General features: G+C 39.3%; 1 long non-coding RNA gene across 3 annotated transcripts in view; it reads right to left on the reverse strand.

Moving 5' to 3' along the window:
• Nucleotides 1–256: 256 nt before the first annotated feature.
• Nucleotides 257–15,052, reverse strand: part of LOC106035342 (uncharacterized) — a 40,599-nt gene continuing 25,803 nt past the window's right edge. For all 3 annotated transcript variants that reach the window (XR_010830454.1, XR_001206712.3, XR_001206713.3), the window contains exons 3-4: nucleotides 9,204–9,352; nucleotides 257–2,913 (exon numbers count right to left, since the gene is read on the reverse strand). This is a non-coding gene — a long non-coding RNA (uncharacterized lncRNA). The remainder of the gene's footprint in view (nucleotides 2,914–9,203; nucleotides 9,353–15,052) is intronic.

The following is a 15,052-nucleotide window of genomic DNA, read 5'->3' on the forward strand; positions in this document are numbered from 1 at the left end:
GAAGGATAATTAAGGGAGTGGAGCTTCTTCCTTACAAGGAAAGGCTGAGGGAGCTGGGTCTCTTTAGCTTGGAGGAGACAGAGGGGTGACCTTATTAATGTTTATAAATATGTAAATGGCGAGTGTCAGGAGGATGAAGCCAGGCTCTTCTCAGTGACATCCAATGATAGGACAAGGGGCAATGAGTGCAAGCTGGAACATGGGAGGTTCCGCTTAAATATGAGACCAAACTTTTTTATGGTGAGGGTGACAGAACATGAACAGGCTGCCCATGGGGGGTTGTGGAGTCTCCTTCTCTGCAGACTTTCAAAATCCCCCTGGACACATTCCTCTGTGACATGATTTAGGTGTTCCTTCTCTGGCTGGGGGATAGGATCTTCCAAGGTCCTTTTCCAATCCCTAACATTCTGGTGATTCTGTGAGTTAATTATTTTATTTCTATACTGTGTTTCCAGTGGAAACAATGATTTTTGATGCCAATATAAAATTTTGATTTCCCTTCTATAAAAAAGCATAAAAGTTAAAAAACAAGTGAATGAAAACTTCAGTGATAACCATGATAATTGCAGAAACAGTCCCCAGTAGGCTCAGATCCACTGAAGTCACTTGAATTACATCGAACCTGAAATGTAGCAGATTGTATTTAACAATCAGTGAAGACTCTTCCCATTAAAAGTCTTCCCTGTTGCTTGTTTCTTGAGGCTATCTTTTAGGCTGTGATTTCTATCTTTATATATACATATACATATGTATGTATATATTCAAACAAAGATCAATAACTTCTGAAAGCTGAAGCAAAGATTTTTATCTCATATTGAAGTGTAAAGGAGTTCCTTTGTCTACTTAATTGGTAATTTGTGGCAGGCAGAGACATTTAAAATGCTAACTTGATTGCATCTTTTCCACTTAGTCAAATGTATTTTGCTCCACAAAAAATAAGAGAAGGTCCCATGCAATCTGAGAGATACTGTGGGTATGTTGACTCCTGTTTCTTTAGTCACTCTGCCTAGAGAAAGTTTAATTGGTTACTATCTTAAGGGACTAGGACAATGGAATGTGGTCCTCATTGTCTGCAGATTTTATGTCCCAATAAAATACTGGACTGTTTTTTTCTGAGCAGATGATTAGCACAAGACATGGCACACAAAACCAAACAAATATAAAAATGCTTTTGCAGTTCAGAAGAAGAAAAAATAATAATAAACCACCACCCCCCCAAAAAAAAAATATTTTAATGTGCGCACTGTGAAATTATATCTTCCAAATACATTTCAAAGTCATGAAGAATCCAATTTTGCCTTTATGTTAAAAGATATTAAATCAGTTCACTAGCAAAAAACGTCAGATCCAAAATAATGTCAGATACCAAAGTCAGAACTAATAGGAGTCTGGAGCAAGGTCTAGAAAGGAACCAGGACATTTTCAGTTGAGAGACCTATCCTCAAGAGTCACTCAAGCTCCTGCTTGCTCTCCTAGTACCAATGTACAGTGGGACACCTTTGACAGGACTCATGTCTTGCAGGTATGACCTTCTGGAGACATATGAGTGTTTACTTCAATACCTTCAGGCTCAGAGAGGTTACTGAGCTAGTTAGGTTGAGGTTCTGCCAAGTCTGACCAGAGTACTCACCTGCAAGTGTTTCTAGATATCTTTCATGTCAAACAGGCTGATGCACATCCATTTCACTCAGCTCTTGAGCAAAGATGGACTGCAGTTGAGGACTGAGGTACATATGGCCTGCTTTGCCTCTGGCTTCATATGTACCTTCTAACTGATTTACATTAACATTAAATATTGTCTTTAGTATCACTGTGGTGAACTGTAGATTAAATTAAACTTACCATTTCCTCTTTATGGTTTTGGCACAGTTTCAGATTATTCCAACTTGGCAGTTCCTTTGCTACTTTCTAATTTCATTTTTAAGTTATTTTTTTCTTTTTTTCCTAAACTATTTTATTTTCCTCAAAGCTTCTACATTAACACATCATGTAACGCCAGCAGACACCAGTAGGAGACACATTTAAAACAGCAGGAGTCAATTCATGTTCTTCAAGATAAATTAATAATTAACAAGTGATTGAATGATAGCTATGCCAATAGCAGTGTAAAGATATCATGCTGTCACATTGGATTGCTTTACCAATCACATGTACAATGCAAAGTGTATGAACATAACATACATTTAGACTGTGAAATTTAACCTATGTGGAGCTACGCCACATATTGCTGTTTTGCATGAGTTCACAATTAAAGGGTCTGTCATTACAACATCATACAAAGCATGGCAAGTTAAACATGGTCCCACAATGCCAAAGAATTACATTTATTTATGAATACAACATCATTGTACCCTGCATTGTGTACTTCCAATGAATTCCACCACATTTAGCACAGGAAGGCTGAGAGCATGTGCTGTCCAGCAGTCCAGATATCTGAGCAGAGAAACCAGTCCCAATACACTTTGGCAGAGAGTTCTTTTAGCTTGCTGAGATGTACTACAGGGAACTGGTAATCAGCTGGAAGAGCACTAAGTCTCCTTCATGGCTTTCCAGTCCTGAGTAGCTCTGTAATTCTGTTATTTAAAAGACCACGGTGTTCACTCTAAAACAAAGCAGCCTTCTTGCACTGCCTTGGATTTCTTCAGCAACATCCAGGACATACATGAGTAGTCATACCCATGAGGAGGCAAATGCATATGCAAGCCGTGTCCCAGATGCTTGCCTGCACAAACCTCTGCCATACATGCATCTGAAAGCACATAGAGCTTGAGGACTCCACTTCTTTTCATTCAGAAAAGAGGTTTCCAGGGCATTTCACTCCTACCTTCTATTCCTGAGTAACACTGAAGAGTAAAATGATTAAGTAATTTCTGTCAAATTTATGTTCACTTCATGTAAGAGGGATATTAAATCCTGTAAGAGAAAGTCAGCAGAAAGGTTACATATTGTAGCTGTACATAAAATAATTTAAATCTGAAACTTGCACTAAGAATTTAAGTTTAATCTCAAGCACACATATTTAATACTGCTTCATAAATTATTTAGTCATTTAGGAAAGTGTTACATAGCTGATATGAAAGAAAGAATGCAATGTTTATGTTGTGGATTTTATATTCTTGTCCAACTAGTATCTCTCATAAACTGAATACTTTGACCACTAAGTTATGCAGCACACAAAGACTTAGCAATACTTTACCTGTTGACACACAAATGCACATCTCCTACGCACACATACATAAGGTGTTGCTCAAAACACTCTAGCAATGCAACAGGCTTCAAACAATTTTGCCTTACCTTCACAGTAATTAGGATTTTGTTTTCTTTTTGCTTTTATATTTTTTTTTCCAGAACTACTTTCTGATTTCACAGATCATAAATCTTGTAATGATGCCATAAAAAGGGAACATTGGGGGTAATATTTTTTTTTTATTTTAAAGTCTGTTCATAGGAGGGGGCAGTGGTACATTGCCTAATAGATTAAGTTTACAAGCAAGGATGTCAGAGACCTGGGTTCTTCTGTACAGGGGTCTTCAAAAACATGTTTTCATGATTTCGTGATCCACTAATTTTGGGGAAAAACCTGGACAAGATGGTTCGATGGGCAGAGGACAATGGGATGAGGTTTGTCCAGAGGGTGGCCAGAGAAAGGCAACAAAGGCGATGAAGGATCTGGAACACAAGTCCTGTGAGGAGCAGGTGAGAGAACTGGGGTTGTTTAGTCTGGAGAAGAGAAGGCTCAGGGGAGACCTCATTGCTCTCTTCAACTACCTGAAAGGAAGGTGTGTGGAGCAGGGGGTTGGCCTCTTCTCAGAGGTAACTAGCAATAGGACTAGAGGAAATGGCCTCAAGTTGCGCCACAGGAGGTTTAGGTTGGAAATTAGGAGAAATTTCTTCTCAGAAAGAGTAGTCAGGCATTGGAACTGGTTGCCCAGGGAGGTGGTGGCATCACCATCCCTGGGGATGTTTAAGGAAAGGTTGGACCTGGTGCTTACAGTTTAGTGGATGACTTTTGTAGTAGGGTGATGGTTGGACCAGATGATCTTGGAGGTCTTTTCCAACCTTAATGATTCTATGATTCAATGAATCTTGCACAAATACTTCAGCTGTGCAAAACATCTTTAAGCATCACTGAGTCAGAAAGATTGTCTGTCTTAACCTACCCTATGGACTATGTCTGTGAAGGCAGCATGGAGGGGAAGGGCCACAGTGGTTGAAAAAATCTGCTGGAGTCTGCTCCAAGGAAGGTTTTTAGTGGTTTACATTGAATAACATGGACAAAATTCAGAAATGTGTCTTGGGGCATATTCTATAACTACTGTCTGTCCCTGAGGGCAGATGGCAAGACATTCATAGAATGGCTTGGGTTGGAAGGGACCTTAAAGACCACCTAGTTCCAACCCCCTTGCCATGGGCAGGGACACCTACCACTAGACTAGGTTGCCCAAAGCCCTATCCAATATGGCCTTAAACACTTCCAGGGATGAGGTAGCCACAACTTCTCTGAGCAACCTATGCCAATGCCTCACCACCCTCACAATAAATAATTTATTCCTAATAGCTAATGTAAATCTAACATTTTTAGCTTAAAGCTATTACTCCTTGTCCTATCACTACACTCCCTGACAAAGAGTCCCACCCCAGCTTTCCTCTAGGACTCTTTTAGGTATCGGAAAGGTGTCTCCAGAGCCTTCTCTTCTCCAGGCTGAACAACCCCAACTCCTTCAGCCTGTCTTCATAGGAGAAGTGCTTCAGCCCCTTGATTATCTTCATGGCCCTCCTCTGGACTCATGTAAAGTTCGTATACATTCACATCCAGCCGGTACTTCAGTGATGTAAAACAATGCTGCATCAGTTAAACTTGTGGAATTAATGTGAAAGTCCTTAACAGTAAATCTAAAGAAATTTTACCTTACATGACCTTAAATACTGACAACCATTACTGAGTATGCTAATATGCTGGAAAGTAAGCTGTTACATATCTTGGGAACAAGATAGGAGACAACAATGATGGCCCCCAGCTCTACATCTCATCCACCTCTCTTCCACAAAGGGAGTTTTAACACCAAAATGTGAGACCCTTAGGAACTTAGAGGTTTGTGTATTTAGTGTTTAATTTAAGATTCAACCAATTGCTTACTTTTTTTTTTTTTTCTATTTCTTTCTGTCTTCTTGGATAGACCTGTTAATCCACTCTGACCATATTTAATGTTCCACAATAACACTGCTGAAGCTTATTTCAGTAATTCATGACCCATTTCTGATCGCACATCTAGTCTAAGCATTCATTTCTGCCTCTCTGCTAACCTGATGTATCTATAGGGTCATGCAGTGAACCAAAATGGGTATTTAATGCAGTTAAAAAGGAACGCAACAAAAAGAAATACCATTTCCTGCAGGATCAGTTCCTCATCCTATTGCACACCCACACAAATAGTTGTGCAGGTGAATATAAGAAGTGGCTAAAGGTATGAACAATGAACAAGATCAGAGGATGGACTTTTGGGTATTGCTTAACCTAGTGCTGCTGACTGAAAGCACGCATATCAGATGGTGCCATGTATATAAAAGGGGCATTGTGAAGCTAAGTTAGTTGATACTTGAATGAATATATGGATGGCATGGAAATATAATATCCAAAGTCCTTAATGCAAGATACTGTGACACTTGCTGCTAGATTCATTAACACTTTGTGTCAAATTCCCAGCAGAATTTCCTAATAACTCCCTTGGGTTTGACAATACACTTTTAACCTTTTCCTACCCAAAATTGAAAGGTGAATTAAACTCTGTACATATTTTGTGTTTAATACACTTTTCAATCATGCAAGCCTATCCTGGGAATAATAACTTGAGTAAAGCTGAAAGTAGTCAATAAGGTAAATGTAATATTATAGATTATATAAAATAATTTTGCAATCAACTGTCTCAAACTGAACATTATTATTCTTTTGAAAGCAAGATGCTCTTAGTGTAGGAGAATATCCATATCCTGTGCTGAAAACTGATAAATGTAGATTCAGTACATTAAAACTAAGCCTCTACTGGAATATAATTTTCAGGAGGTATGTCTTTTACCTCTAAATGTAACTTTTAATACCTAGTCTTCAGAAAGTTGTTAGGAAGGTTTAAATAGCATAATTCCAAGGTTTTCCATATCTCTACCCTTACCTAAACTAGAATTGTATTTGAAACAGCTAGATTTCCCATCACTACTGTCGTTTTATTATTAATATTTTAGCTATTAAATAATATAATTAATAAAGAAGATAAAGATCAGATTTTTTTGTTTAAAATTATGATCTGCTGTCTGTTTTCCTGGATATTTATTTCCTTTTCAAACAAACAAAAAATGATCCTTGAAAACACAAATTGAAAAACTGTTAGATTCTAGAGGCCTAAATCCTGACCTGCAAAATCCCAGAAGTTCATAACTTTTGGAAGCATTGCTGTTTAGGCAAAATGAATAAGTAAAATGAAAACACAGAAACAAAGGACCAATGTTCATCTCCAAGGACGAGATTCAAGATGTCTAAATGTAACCACTTAGAAGATGATATCAAATGTATGCTTCTTCCTTTGCAGTGTCTTAGCAGTCAATAGCAATATAGACATTTCCAAAATATATTTTTTCCACTTGTTTTATATTTCCATATTTAGGATGGAATGAATGACATTCTAAAGAATATGTCTGTCCTTTCACTCTATTGTGTTAATGATGGGAAGACAAAAGATTATTTTTTTTACAGAAAAAATGGGTCTACTTTTGTGGTAGTTTTACTCTGGTGGGCAGCTGAGCTCCACCACAACTGCTCTCTCACTCCCCCTCTTTAGAAGAAGAGGAGAAGAAGAAAGTATGCTGGAAAGAAAAGAAAAAAAAAAAAAAAAAAAACAGCTCAAGCGTTCAAGCGTTGAGATAAGGACAGGGAGATCACTCAACGGTTATCGTGATGGGCAAAAGAGACTCAGTGTAGGGAAATTAAAGAAATGTATTGCCTATTATTAACAAGCTAGAGAAACAAAGAAAAGAAACTAAAACCACCTTCCCCTCATCCACCCTCTTCCACCTCCTCCCCCTGAGTTGCAAAGGCGAACAGGGAAGTGGGGTTGCGGCCAGTCCCTAACGCTTCATCTCTGCTCCTTCACGGTCCCTCTCTGCCCCTGCTCCACGTGGGGTCCCTCCCACGGGATGCCGTCCTTCCTGAACTGAGCCTGAGGGGGCTGCCCACAGGCAGCAGCTCTTCAACAACTGCTCCCACATGGCTCCGTAACACGGGGTCCATCCCCCAGGAGCAAACTGCTCCAGCACGGGTCCCCCACGGGCGGCAGCTCCCCCCAGACCCCCTGCTCCTGCGTGGGCTCCTCTCCACGGGCTGCAGCTCCGGCCCGGGGCCTGCTCCTGCGGGGGCTCTCCATGGGCCGCAGCCTCCTCCAGGCCACATCCACCTGCTCCACCGGGGGCTCCTCCACGGGCTGCAGCGTGGAGATCTGCTCCGTGTGGGACCCATGGGCTGCAGGGGGACAGCCTGCTCCACCAGGGGCCTCTCCACAGGCTGCAGTGGAACTTTGGCTTCTGTGCCTAGAGCACCTCCTCCCCTTCCTTCTTCACTGACTGGTGAAGAAGGCTGTTTCTCACTCCTCACTCTCCCAGATGCTGTTGTGCAGCAGTTTTATTTACTTATTTTGTTTGTTTGTTTGTTTGTTCAATCATTAGTGATCACTATAGCTAGCTAGAGCAATTACCATGGGGAAGGGAAATAAGTATGTGAAAGAAAATGCCCTTCAGCCGACACCTAAACTATTTGGGCAATCCAAAGCATTGTTATTTCTGGTCTCTACTTGAGATTACCTTGAGGGCAGTCAGCATCAACAACAAATAGGAGTGCAAAAGATCAGATGCTGCACTTCATTCTCTATAACAGAGTATTTATCCTGGTCAAAATATTTCCTTTTGTCTCTGCCTGGTTGGTGGTCCCATCATAGACCTTTGATGCCAGCAGGACCATGGCTTCCTGAGAAAAAGTATTTAACAGAAATTCTGGATTGAGATTTTTCTCCCCACTCATCATCTCCACACTTTATACTCCTTTTTGCTGAAGCGTGCCATCACCTTCATTTGTGCCAGCATAACTGTTTGTGCAGTGACATTATGAACTGGGTCAGGGCATCACTCTCATTTGAAAAATACTGTACAATAAATGAATATATTATTTGGTCTGGATTCTTTCCCTGACAGTTCATATCCCAGAAGCACAAATAGCAATGGTGTCATAGCATCAGTCAAACACTTGTGGGCAATGGGAACACCTGAAGATGGTTCAGTTGCCAAAACCTCCATCTTGTGAAGCCATAGTTTCAGGTTTGAATGCACACAAGGCCTGCCAAATGGTCTGTATCACCTGAGACTAGGAAAAATGCTGTATATCCAGTATACCTCAACATTTTTGGCCTGAACTTTTTTTTTCCATATTTTGTCCAGAATTTACTCATGTCCAACAACCATATTGTTACTTTACATGGTTTTCTGCAGTTCACACAAAATAAGTCCAAAATTTTCATGAAATACCACCTAAGAAAAGGTGGCTGCTTGTAAGAAACCACTGAGGACAGATTATCTGAAGGGTCACTCCTCTGCTGTGTCCATGGCAAAAGGCATGGCCAGTTTCTTCCTGTATGCTAGAGCATGTCTCCAGCATGGTGTCCGTCTTCCTTGACATCCAGAAGCAAGTTCAGCAGCAAAGTAAGTAGAAATTTTCAGTCATTGGATACGAGCAATGAAAAAACTGCTTCAGGCAGATTTCTTCTTTTCCTGACCTCTGTTACCATTTTGCTGCGCATATGCTGTGCATAACCAAATATTTTTGTTACTGCTTCCATTATGAGATAATGTGCCTCATTAAACGAACAAAAATTGCCCTCTTGCAAGAATTTGTCCAGGGATACCTGAATATTGGAAGTTAGAGAGTGTGAGTATTACAAAGCTTAGAGAAATGCCAGGTTCAGCCTTGCTATTATCCTCTTGAGGTGTAGGTATGAGTGAAACAGATTGCTACTTACTGTGCTTGGAAACAATTGTTGGTGATGAAAATTACATGTGAAAAATAAGACAGATGAGAAAAAGAAATTTAGCTATTGAGATCCTACAATAACAATTTCTGCAATGCAATGCCCTTAACAGGATAATTGGGACATATACTAACATAATACCTTTGATATTGCAAGTACTGAGAAGAAATAGTGTTCCTCAAGCTATGAAGATTCATCATTGGAAGAACAGCATGGTGTTTTGGGACTTGTGTCTTTTCCAACGATGCTTTATATAGTGTAGTCACAAATGTTCTCCAGCTCACTTCACCCTGAAACAGTAAGCAGAAAACACACTTTTGAGAATAAACAGAATCACAGAATCACAGTTTACCCAGACACCTTCAGCTAACTGATTGCTGTTAACAGGTTCTTCAAATTCAGACTTCCTGTCTTAAATCTTGATGAAAAGCTTGATGAATCTCATAAGTAGTCTAAGGAGTTTTTGTTGTTGTTGTTGTTGTTGCTTTCCAGTTATGTTACCTACAAGGTGTGGTGCATCCCATTCCATTTGCACTTGCTAGATTTATTTTTTTAATTTCCCGCCATTTGTGACATTTTGCTTTTTTGTAACTCTACTGACAGATTTTATTTACTACACTGAAACCATTCCGGCTACTTTGAACTTTGCTTGTTTACTAGGCTTCTGTATGTTTCTTACTCATTTACTTATTTCTCTGAAGCTTAGCAACATCCATGGGTGATTCGTTGTTCACAGCTGAGCCACAGCCACAGAGAGTTCACAGTGGATGGACTGACACTCTACAATTTATGTTTTCTGGTGGAAGCCCTTCTTATTCCAATTGTAGAATCAACATATATTGATGTTTGGCCATTTCCCATCCACTTTTTTATCATTCTAAATATATTTTATTTATATATACCTTTGAGACATAGCTGATGAAATCCAACTTGTGCATTGATTTAATCCTAGCGGTCATTTTATAACTACTGTATTTAACTGATTATTCTTATTACTGTTGCTACACCTTTAATCTAGCAGTAGGGGTGGTGCACATTTCTTTCCTGCTCCATATTCTGTACAATTCTTACTTTTCAGGTTGCTGCTATATGCCATGTCTTCGGGTCTCACTGTCGCTCTGTATCAGCAGTAGGTATCAGTATGCTACTTATACCCCCTACTTTTTTTCCCTAAAGATGGCTGTATGTCCACTTGAGTGCAGTAAGTAGGGAGGAAAAAGTCCATCTTGCAGGTTTTATCAGAAGCCAAGTAGAGAACTACCTCAGCATACCAAAAGGAATTCTTGCCTTACACCTCCCACTGAGATCTGAAATCAGTCAATGGTGCCAGAACTGAGGGAAGCAACTGTTCTCCTCCCTGAGAGACTGGATGGCGTAGCCTCCCCTCCCCTGAGCTCAGTAGCAACTACCTCTTGTACTAAAGAGCTGTTTGTCTGAATCCTGAACTTAGCAAGAACTGTTAGCCTCTGTCTCAAAATAAAGCTGGGAGTCTGCCGAGTGAGAGCCACAACACCACATCACTTATCTGTGGGGTAGAGGAACTGGGAAGCAGTGGGCAGGCACAATGAGAGAGCCTGAAGCAGCCTGAAGGGTATTCTCCAAAACAAAATTGGAGGCAGAGATTGCATGGCCACAGTACCACCAAAATCAGGGAGCAGGTGAAGGAGAGAGTAGATAGTAGAGAATATTTCTAAGAATTAATCTAATAGAATAACAACAAATTTGGAAAGTAGAGTATGAATATCTGGATTACACTGGCTTCCTATAAGAGAAAAGCTTTCTAAAGAGTTTGCCAACCACAGTATTCTGAAAGAGCATTGCTGAGTTAAGAGTTCACAGACCACTAATATTTTTTACACATTTCATTAGACTCCCCCTTAATGTCTGTCATTTTTTCACACCATCATTTCATTTACTCCACCTGTTCAAAACCAGATAATCTCAACAATGGGAAAAAAGAAACATAACACCTAAAAGGGACCTTCAGTTCCTCTGAAGAACAATTGAACTGATGTGTGTGATTTGCATTATAGTTTCAACTTTTTTTTTTTCCTAAAAACTATATGCTATTCTACAGTTTTAGAAAGATTAGAAGAATGAAAAGATATGATTCCAATGTTGCAACATGTCAAAATGGTATTTTCAGATCTGCGTAAGAGATTTGCATGCTAAGAGCGTAATCACCAGCAATCCCTTTTAGCACAAGCTGGCCTTCATATTTCCTACATACCTCTTATGCCCCAGCTCAAATATTTAAAATGTTACTTTCTTTTGAATTTGAAGCGTTTGGATAAAGCATATCTATAAATAAGATTTGTTTACCGAGTCATTCAGCAGTCTTAGTTGAGCTGTACACTTAAACATTCTGTTCTTCTGTTTTAGTTTTCATTAAAAATAACCAGGTTATTGCATGATAGAGAAAATCAAGAGGGAAGGGGGGAAAAAAAAGCAAGGAAGATTAAACAAAATTACACTGGTTTAGCATTTTATTATGGAACATGCTGTTAAATAGGCCCCAAAGCTTTAGTATTCTCTAAGATTTATTATCTCCCTGTGTGGTTTTAAAACATTTAATGATCCCAGAACAATATGTTTTACATGATCTTTCTCTCCCAACTAAAAATCTTCAAGAAAAGATATTGGCAAGGCAAAATACTGAGAGGTATTTCCCATAAAATTCTGTAACACATGTTGAAAAATGTAATATAGTAAGTGCCTAAAGGATGACAACTTCCAGAATGGCTACAGAAGTAGTTCACTGAGATTACTGATTACCACATAGCAATCTTTGTTTTACGACTTATGTTCCTCATGCCACCACTGATCACAGCTGTCCATCTCTTCTAGCACTTGTCTTTTGTCATAGATCTAGAACATTACCTTCATTTTTATTTATTTATGTATTTATTTGAACTAGAAGCTATCACAATAAATTTTTATTCTTACTTAGGATCATACCTTGGGAATTGCAATACAACATGATACTTACAGATTAGATTCACAGATCAGGTAAAGTAGAGAAGTTGATCCCATGTTAATAAAGTGATATGATTTATATAATGATTTAAAGCTTAGTTGTGCTAAGGATGTACTGTGCATTTTAGGCAAAACCTTTTTTCCTCAGTGTTCCACTTCCCCATATGTAAAATAAAGACTTATTGGCACATGCTAACATTACCTGCAATCTCAAATGGCTTCCATCTAAAAAATGAGATGCACCTGGAATTATTTAGCTGCCAAAATGAAATATGTCTCAACTGGCCAGGACCCTAGTCTACAATGATGCCTTTATTTAAATAGATAACTGGTAAATACAGCTGCAGGGTTGTGAGTGGCTGCAATTAGCTATATACTTTAGCATTTCTGTAAGAATGACCTTTTTTCCTCTTTTCTTGGTCTAAATATCTGCAAGATGATCCTGAAGCTTACTGGCTGCCTTAGTATTAATGAGGAATTTTGAAAAACTTATCTGTAATGAGAAACATTTCCCTGTTAAGCTCATAGTAGTCTGCACAGACTAGGTTGATTTTCTATATCTGATAGAAGGAAGAGGGAGGAACTGCCTCATCCCATAACAAACCATCACAAGTTGTTTTCTATGATAAGTCAAATAAAATGTTCAGTCTTGTTCTCACTGTCAATATTACTCCTTTTCCCTGTTCTTCTCTGCCTTCTCTGCTTTCCCTAGAGCTGCTTTATGTCCCTTCTCTTTCTTCTTTCACCTTAATATGAAAACTTTCAGCAGGCATCATCAGCAGATGCAAAGAACTGAAGCACATTTCAAAGACCAGGAGCAGCACTTGAATTATTGCTGACCCTTTATCTATTCCTACCTCTCCTGGAAAAATGTTTTTGACTGTGGAAAAAAAAAAAAAAAAAAAAAGGATTTTTCTCAATTGCCAGTTAGTTGGCTACTCTGAGCCAGTAGATAGAGGAGACATAGGACTACCACAGAACACCTTGGTTTCAGAGAATGCACAGAAACAGCACAGCGAGATGGGTAGTTGGATTTAAATTTGAGTTTTTCTAATCCCCAAGGTCTGTGTTAGTATGTCTGATTCTATCCTCTTGCTACATAGAGTTTAATGCATATCAATCGATTCCTCTTCTTTTATCTGCATTGGGTCTGATTCAAAATTGAAAGAAATTTAAGAAAATGCTGAATTTGATCGTATAGAATAAAATAGATTCTTGTGTGAATAGCATAGAGAAATGTATACAGAACTGCTACAGCTAACTGCTTTAACTTCTACTTAGCTATCTGACAAGGTGATGAGAGGTGTCCCTCAGGGTTCTGCCTTGTGACTGGTGGTCTTGTTGCTGTGCAAGTTCGCAGGTGACACTAAGCTGAGTCATGCAGTTCATGCATCAGAAAGAAGGGGTGCCATCTAAAGGATCGTGGACAGTCTAGAAAAGTGGGCCCACATGAACCCAAAGAGGTTCAGCAAGTCTAAGTGCAAAGTGCTGCACCTGGGTTGGGGCAATCCCAGACGTAAGTACAGACTGCATGAAGAACTCAACTGAGAGCAGCCCTGCAGAAGACTTGAGGGTTTTGGTAGACAAAAAGCTTAACATAAGCCAGAAGTGCATGCTTGCAGCCCAGAAGACCAACATCATCCTGGGCTGCATCAACAGAGGGGTGGCCAGCAGGTCAAGGGAAGGGATTGCCCTCCTCTGCTCTACCTTTGTGAGGCCCCATCTGGAGTGCTGCATCGAGGTCTGAGGCCTCCAGTACATGAAGGGCGTGGATCTGTTAGAGTGGGCCCAGAGGAAGGCCACGAGGATGATCAGAGGACTGGAGCACCTCTCCCATGAAGAAAGGCTGAGAGAGATGGGGATGTTCAGCCTGGAGATGAGAAGGCCCTGGGGAGACCTCATTGCGGCCTTTCAATACTTAAAGGGGGCTTATAATTAAGATGGAGAGTGACTTCTTTACATGGGCAGACAGTGATAGGACAAAGGCCAGTGGTTTAAAACTAAAAGAGGGGAGATTCAGATTAGATCTTAGGAGGAAATTCTTTATTGAGAAGGTGGTAAGACACTGGAACATTTTGCCCAGTGAACTCGTGGATTCCCCATACCTGGATGTGTTCAAACTCATGTTGGATGGGGCCCTAGGCAACCTTATGGGTGGCATGGGTGACATCCCTGCTCATGGCAGAGGGGTAGGAACTCAGTGATCTTTAAGGTCCCTTCCAACCCAAACCATTTTATGACTTTATGTAAGTAAATCCTGAGGATACAATAAGACTGAACAAGTCCTCTGCAGCCTTCAGTACCACTTTGGAACATCTATATAAGCTGTGACAGAGAGCTACTTCGTCCTTTTTGCTGTTTTAGGTGCTTTATGCCTCATTTTTCTCTCTATTTTTCTCTTCTTCAACCTAACATCCTTACTCATTTCCTTTATTAAAAATGTGAAAACAATGTTCTTAAATATGTCTATCATTTGACTAATAAGCCTGATGATAAGTATGAGTGGTTGAACACACTAGTTTTTAGTTATGCTGGTGACTTTGCCTTTTCTCAGAGAAAAATAAGACAACTGATTCCTTTAATGTCAATTTTAATTTCACATGTATTATGTTGTTTTATAGATATCTTAAAAGCCAGTAAATTGCTCTTACAACAGAATTATATTACAAAGAAAATTACGACATTGAAGAAGATATATTCACCAAAATAAGTAACGTTATCAATTCTTTATGAATAGCTTACAAAATATTAAGAAAGTATATTTACAGAACTTTTGTGTAACAACTTCCGTATACAAAATCTAAATATATTTTCGTTATTACAGTTTCTTAAAAATACTTTCTTAGTTCTTGGCCTGAAATAAGAGAGAAAATAGAAGCAATTAAAATTTTTCAGTCTTCTAGAAGGGCAAAAATGTTATCATGGTGTGGGAGTCAAACTTATATTCGTGTATTAGATTTAGTCAATATATAATGACTAGCGTCTCTAAGATAGCAGCTATAGTTTATGGAATA

This window comes from Anser cygnoides, chromosome 3 (genome assembly GCF_040182565.1).
Source record: "Anser cygnoides isolate HZ-2024a breed goose chromosome 3, Taihu_goose_T2T_genome, whole genome shotgun sequence".
In the NCBI taxonomy this organism is placed as follows: domain Eukaryota; kingdom Metazoa; phylum Chordata; class Aves; order Anseriformes; family Anatidae; genus Anser; species Anser cygnoides.